The following is a 6,257-nucleotide window of genomic DNA, read 5'->3' as shown; positions in this document are numbered from 1 at the left end:
GGCCCTGGTCTCATTGCCCCTTGTCCACACTGGGACCAGGGCAGGACCCTGGCCTCCTGGCACTGGCATGAGCCCTCCAGAGTACCTGGTGGGACCTCCAGGGGACAGGGCCTAGACAGGCGGGCCTGCCGTGTTCTCCTGAAAGCCAGCTTTGCCCAGACCAAGGCAGGCACGCTGCCCACGGACGCGAGTCCCAGCCATGGCTTCCTTCCCAGCAAATGCATACTCCCACTCAACTCTCTGACCCCTGGGGGAAGGCTTCGGCCTCACAGCCAGTTAGTAAGAACCATGGGAGACAGCCAAAGGGGTCTTAGCTTAGTTCCTTCCACAGGCTAGAGTGGAGAAAATGTAATTCTCTAAGGGCCAACATCCCTTCCCAGGGTGGAGGGCTAGATTGGAAACTCAGCTCTAAGTGAGGACCCTAGCCAAGATTCCTTTTCTCTTCTGTCCCCCATCCCAGCACCCCAGGGAGGGCAGTGGGTTGATTTTGGTTTTAATGAATGCTGCAAGTTGAAATTTTGGTGGTGGGGCAGAGGTTATAGAGGCTAGGGGTTGTGATGTTATCTGGACTGAGATTGGAGCTAGCTCAGTACATGTGGAAACCCAGCGGAGGCCTAGAGCATCTGGGCTGAGGGAAGAGGCAAGTTGTTCTCAAGCATGTAGAATGCAGTATGTACTTTGTTACAACGAGTGTGCCTCTTCCTCACCCCAAAAGGACACAGCCAGGGTTGCTGTTCTCTGCGAGAGTGGCAAGGCTCATTTTGAGCTATCCATTCCCTTACCGTTTCCTTTGTCACCAGTGGCCAGTGTTGGCAAGCAAACAGCTTTTCCTTAGAGCAAGTCCATCCTCACATTCACTGAAGAAATAAAAAGGAGAAGGATCTCATTGATCCCTGGTTTTCTCCCTGACTACCACACTTAAACCTTTTGGTAATGCCAGGCCAACTGATCAATCTGCCTGGGCACAGAAGCCTCTTAACCAGCCCATCGGCCCTGCTGTGCTGGCAGTGGAAGACGTGAGGTATATATTTCTCTCTTCGTCATGCACAGATTGCATGAGAAGAAAACTGCCTTGCTGTGCTCTGAATTGGGACTGTAGAGAAGGGAATATTAACAAATTGACCTCTTTCTGCCACATGTTCTCCTTAACTTTGCTCTCAGGCACAAAGAATTACCACAATTATCCTTTCTGAGAGCTGATTCTAAGTCACATGCTTCATGCTTCAACTGCAGAACCTGATTCCTTGGCATCCTTTGGAAGTGAGGGTGCTAGCCCCCAGCAGGCGAACTGCATGCTGGCACTTGGGCTTTCCATTCTCCAGTCAGACACACAGGTTCAGAAGTTATGCCTGACATCTCTGCCTCCCGTGAGATGCTTGAAAGGGAGTAAGAGAATGTGGTCTGCCTACATGGGGGATGGCAATGAGGAGAGAATGGAGAGACCTGGTGGCAAATCGGCCTTCCTTGGCTTTAACCCATCCTTTCTTGAGAGTTGTTGGGGGCAGGTACAACCCAAGCTCACTCCTGGCCAGAGGTCCCCCAGGACACCTGGTTCACCCTGGTTGAAAATCTGGGGCAGGCCACCCCTAGCAACTCAAGACCGAGGGCCATACTGCCTGAGTTCCCTCCTCTGTCACCTTCCCTTCTCAGGGCCATCTGCACCAAGGCCACCTCTCACTGTCCCATCCTGTCTGTTCACTGAGCTCAACATTGCTGCTCTTGGTTTCAGATATGATGATTACAAAGCCCCAGAGAAGTGGGGCCTGGACAGTACAGCACAGAGAAGACAAGAAATGACTCTATAGCATCTTACTATGCTGACAGACAGTGACTGCATTTGGGGTTGGGGGCGGGTGAGGACTTGATAATATGGGTGAATGTTGAAACCACAATGTTCTTCATGTGAAACCTTCATAAGATTGTATATCAATGATACTTAAAAAAAAAAAAAAAAAAAAGAAATGGGGCCTGGGGATGGTTCCCCCTCCTGAAAGCAAATCCAAACAAAATAACTTTTTTTTTTTAAACCAAACCAGCAAATAGAGCTCAGGCTTAATTCAAACTCTTCAGTCCATCTTCATGACCTTTTGAGGGTCCCTTGAGGCCCCACACTGGAGTCTGATGAAGGGAGCCACCTGCAGGACTGCTGGTTCCTGGACCAGTCAGGGGCATGGCTGAGTCTACATGGTGCTGGATGCCAGGGACCCAGACTCGGGGTGACACTGCCTTGGGACGGAGACCCAGAGATCTCTGTGACCAGACCAATGTCTTTGGGGCTGGGATGAAGCCACTAAAGAAACTGCAGTGACCTGGGGACAGGTGGCACCTGAGTTTTCTAGTGAAGGAGACCTCAGAGAGTGGGAGAGGCAGGAAATGAGCATGGGGAGGTGGAATAGAGAATAGAAGTGTGTGGAGAGAAAGCCAACCATGTGGGTTATGGAAGAGAGTCAGGGCTTGGAGAGGAAAGCCCCCAGATGCTCATCAGGATCTGGGTAAGTACACAGAAGAAATGACCACAAGTCAGGCCAAAAGCAAGGAGCGACAAGCATTTCTCAAATGAGACTAGGAAGCTGCAGGTCACATGCCTAGGGCCTGCCAGGGTACCCACCGCCAGACCTCCTCTCTGCCTGTGGCTTACACTCTGATTACCAAGGCAGCCTGCGCCTGGACTGGGACTGGTACCCTCATATCTCACTCAGCCTGGGAAAGGTTACCATCTTTCAACCAACAAAAACTCTCGGCCCTGCCCCTCTAGGTGCAAAAAAGCCCCAAGCCCCACTCACCTTGCCTAGCACCCAGATACAGAGAAGCTTAGCAACAGCAGTTTATGCATAAACATTACAGATCAGCATTTCCTGGCTGCAATTTTGAGAAGGAGCCAGAGAAAGTAAGAGATGCAGTTCCTCCCATCAAGGCACCTCTAATGAATTCATATGAGAATGACAGGACATATGTGGAAGGCCATCTGTGAACACATGCAAGGGTTAACCATGTGACCAGAGGCAAGACACGCAGATAGGGTCAGCCTCCTCTGCATCCCACTGCAAGCCTCTGAGGACCTGGCCCATATCTGGGCCCCCTAGAGCTCAGGCAACTGCTGGCAAAGCACCACGAATGCAACATTCTGTGTATCCTGAGTTCCCCCCAAGGCTGAACCCAAGAATTCCTTAGCTTCCAACCCCCCCAGCACAACACTGGCCTCCCGAAAAGCTGGGCACTGTGTTTCATCAGCATCATGACCATCTTCCTGGGCCTCCCTCCTCTGCCAACATCCTCAACTCTCACGGGCCATAGTCCCTTCTCAGACATCCTCATCCTCTTGCATGGCTTCAGATGCCACCAAAAGTGGTCTCATCAGCTCAGACCTCTCAGCTCAGACCTCTCCCCTAAGCTTCAAACTTGATTATCTAAGCAGACCAAACATGGGTGTCCCATCAACTCTCACTCAACAAGTCTGAGAAGCAACTTCTTTTTCCCAAACTTCCTGCTCCAACACGTACCACTTCAATAAACAGTACAACCCATGTTGCCTCAAGTTCTCCTGGTGAGTTGATTCCCTCCTCTCCACCCCCTTACCCCCACCACAGGCTCAGCACCGGCTCCCTCTGCCAGCTTCTGCTACGTCTCCCAAGGCCTCCCTACCACCGTCTTAGCCCCCATCCACTTGGTCACCAGAGCTGGGGCCCACTGAATCATTAATTCAATCAAACAGTTAGACCCAAAGGTGATTTAAGAACATAAGTGCAAAAGCATCTGAAGATATCAGGCAAGGCACAGCCCTTTAACCTATACCCACAGCCTGTTTCATATTGAGAAACCGGTGTGCTTCTCTGTACAGTGAAATATTACAATATATTTTCTATTCATTTAAGACTCTCTGGAGAAAAGATGAATACACTTACAAAATTGGGAGGGGTAGGGTGGCAAAGTGTTTAAGAAATGGCATTAACAATAAAAAATTCATTTCTCCCAGACAGACAAAACCCTCGCTGGGGTTGTGGTGGTAGCAGCATAGCTTGCGGGCGTGTTACCCCCTCTGGTTTGCACTGCAGGGCTGCTTTGTGATCCAGGCACTAAATCCCATTAGGCAGAAAAGCACAACACAAGCTTAGTTATTATTTTCAAGACAAAGAGGAAAATATAAAAAGGCAACCAATTGCAGACTTCCTCACTAATCGCCAAGGATGGGAGAGGCTGTTGGAATCTAGTACTTTTTCTCCCCATCTGTCTTTAAAAAACAGGAATTAGACACTGGTTCAGCAACAGCACAGGATAAAAAAGATATAGATTGCATAAAAGCCCAGCCCCTGCCAATTGCCTGATTTCAGCAGGTGCACGGAGCCCAAGCCAACTTGCCCGGCCAATTTCTCAGCACCTCGCTCCAGTGGTACCACACTACCTCAGGTTTCCCTAAAGCATCAGTGCCTTTACTCACATTGTTCCTTCTTCCTGGCATGCCTGTTCCATTGTCCATCTGGCAAACATTGACAAATTACAACAAATCAAATGTCTGCTCACTTTACGAAGCCTTTCCTGACTGTTGGATCCCTGGAGACCACTCCTCCTTTTTATTTCCCTTTACCTTGCAGAAATATCTGTTAAAAGTACCTGTAACTCTTCAGCTTACAGATCTGCTTCCCCTACAGACAACAAACCCCTTGTGGGCAGGAATCATGTCATCTTCACCTTAGTGTTCTCAGACCTAGCTCAGTGCCTGGTCCAAGAGAAGTCTTTCACAAATGTCTACTAAATGAATAAGTATCTATACTGAGCTCTTGGCAAACCATGCAAATGATCCTAGTCTTGGTGCCCCAGAATTGCAGGGTAGCATAGCTCAGGAGTGCTAAGAGTATGTCCCTCTGAGCAAAGCCATCTAAGTTGAAGGGTACTAATAACTGCTTATACAGATTCAAGTGCAGAGGGCTTGGGAGGCAGGAAGGACAATGTTCATACATGGAAAGACAACCTCAACAAGAAAGAAAGTCTGGTCAACTCTCTCAGTCATGTTGATGGAGGAAAATGATGCAGCAAAAAATTCCAGCCAGTGGGGGCTCTGTAGATCCACATCTTTAAGCCTTGAGATAAGAATTATTTCTTTGCAGCAACTGTCCACCAGTTTGCCTCAAGCTATGTCCATACAGTAAAGGATGCTAGGTATCTAGTGCAGGGTTTTTATGAAGCTTAGCACCTGGTAATGCAGACAACCGGGCAGGGCAGGAAGTTCCCCTTACCTGGCACAGTCCTGGGGTGCCTGCCTAGATGGCTCTTGCAGCTCCCCTTCCTGATGTTGGTGGAAACCAGGACTACAGAGAGGCCTTGACCCAAGGCTGCCTCAGCCAAGTCAAAGCTGGAATGGGCACTGGCGGGTTTCCATTTCTCAGCCCTGTGTCCACAGCCTGAAAGTGGCTTTGTACAGCCACCTGCTCCTCTGTGCCCTCAGCTATAGCTAGTAATTGACCTAGGAAGTAGACTCCAACTACTTAGGAAGGACAAAATGTGAAAGGGGAAACTCAGCAAAGATGGGGGAGGCCCAGGAGTGATGGGGCAGTGCTACCATTCCACCTACCAGAACGCTAGCTAGTGTGAACTCCGCTGCACCATGAAAGCGGACACCATGAGCAAAGCTCTGACCCAGGTCAAAGAAATGAGGCCGGAGAGATGGGGTTCAGAGCTGGGGCAGGAAGATGGCTCTGGTCTGGAATGGCTTGATCCCAAATGTCTCTGTTCCCCCTTCCCATTCAGCGGTCTTCATTTTCACCCCACAGTCTCCTGACCCCACTGCACCTCCCCAGACCCCAGAGTACTCCTCACCACCCCCACCCCCTACACTCACACACACCACACAGCTCCTATCCCGTCTGGTCCACAAGTAATCCAATCTCTCCCACTCTCTAGCCCCAATTTCTCCCCCCAACAAGATCATCCCTTTCTCTGTTTCTCCCCATCGCTTTGCCACGGAGTCAGGCCCCTAATTCCATTTTTTACTTGTCCTTTCTCAGCCCACCAGCCTCCCCCAGAGGGTACTTCCCGCGCTGGGCTCGTCTTAAAGACCTATTAGGGACCCGCCACTTCATACTGACCACTCCCCTCCTGCCTACAGCGGCTCATCCCAGGCCCCCCGACGCCAGGGCTGTAGCTGTCCCTATACCTTTAACAAACTTCCACGTGCGTGTTAACGGGGGTGACAGGATTTCCTTGTCTCGCTGCTCCCGCCCCCGGAGGCGCCTCCCATTGGTCGCTGGGTTCCTCTGTTCTCG

General features: G+C 50.4%; 1 long non-coding RNA gene across 5 annotated transcripts in view; it reads right to left on the bottom strand.

The window, feature by feature from the left end:
• Positions 1-6,141, bottom strand: part of LOC108396597 (uncharacterized) — a 31,871-nt gene extending 25,730 nt beyond the window's left edge. For 3 of the 5 annotated variants that reach the window (XR_012130726.1, XR_012130725.1, XR_001852989.3), the window contains exons 1-2: positions 5,232-6,141; positions 783-857 (exon numbers count right to left, since the gene is read on the bottom strand). This is a non-coding gene — a long non-coding RNA (uncharacterized lncRNA). The remainder of the gene's footprint in view (positions 1-782; positions 858-5,231) is intronic. The other 2 variants (XR_012130727.1, XR_012130728.1) reach the window with 1 other exon arrangement.
• Between the last annotated feature and the right edge of the window lie 116 nt (positions 6,142-6,257).

The sequence above is a fragment of the Manis javanica genome, chromosome 4, assembly GCF_040802235.1.
Source record: "Manis javanica isolate MJ-LG chromosome 4, MJ_LKY, whole genome shotgun sequence".
In the NCBI taxonomy this organism is placed as follows: Eukaryota; Metazoa; Chordata; class Mammalia; order Pholidota; family Manidae; genus Manis; species Manis javanica.
The sequence above is the reverse complement of the archived record's forward strand: the minus strand, read 5'-3'. Positions and strand labels throughout refer to the sequence as shown.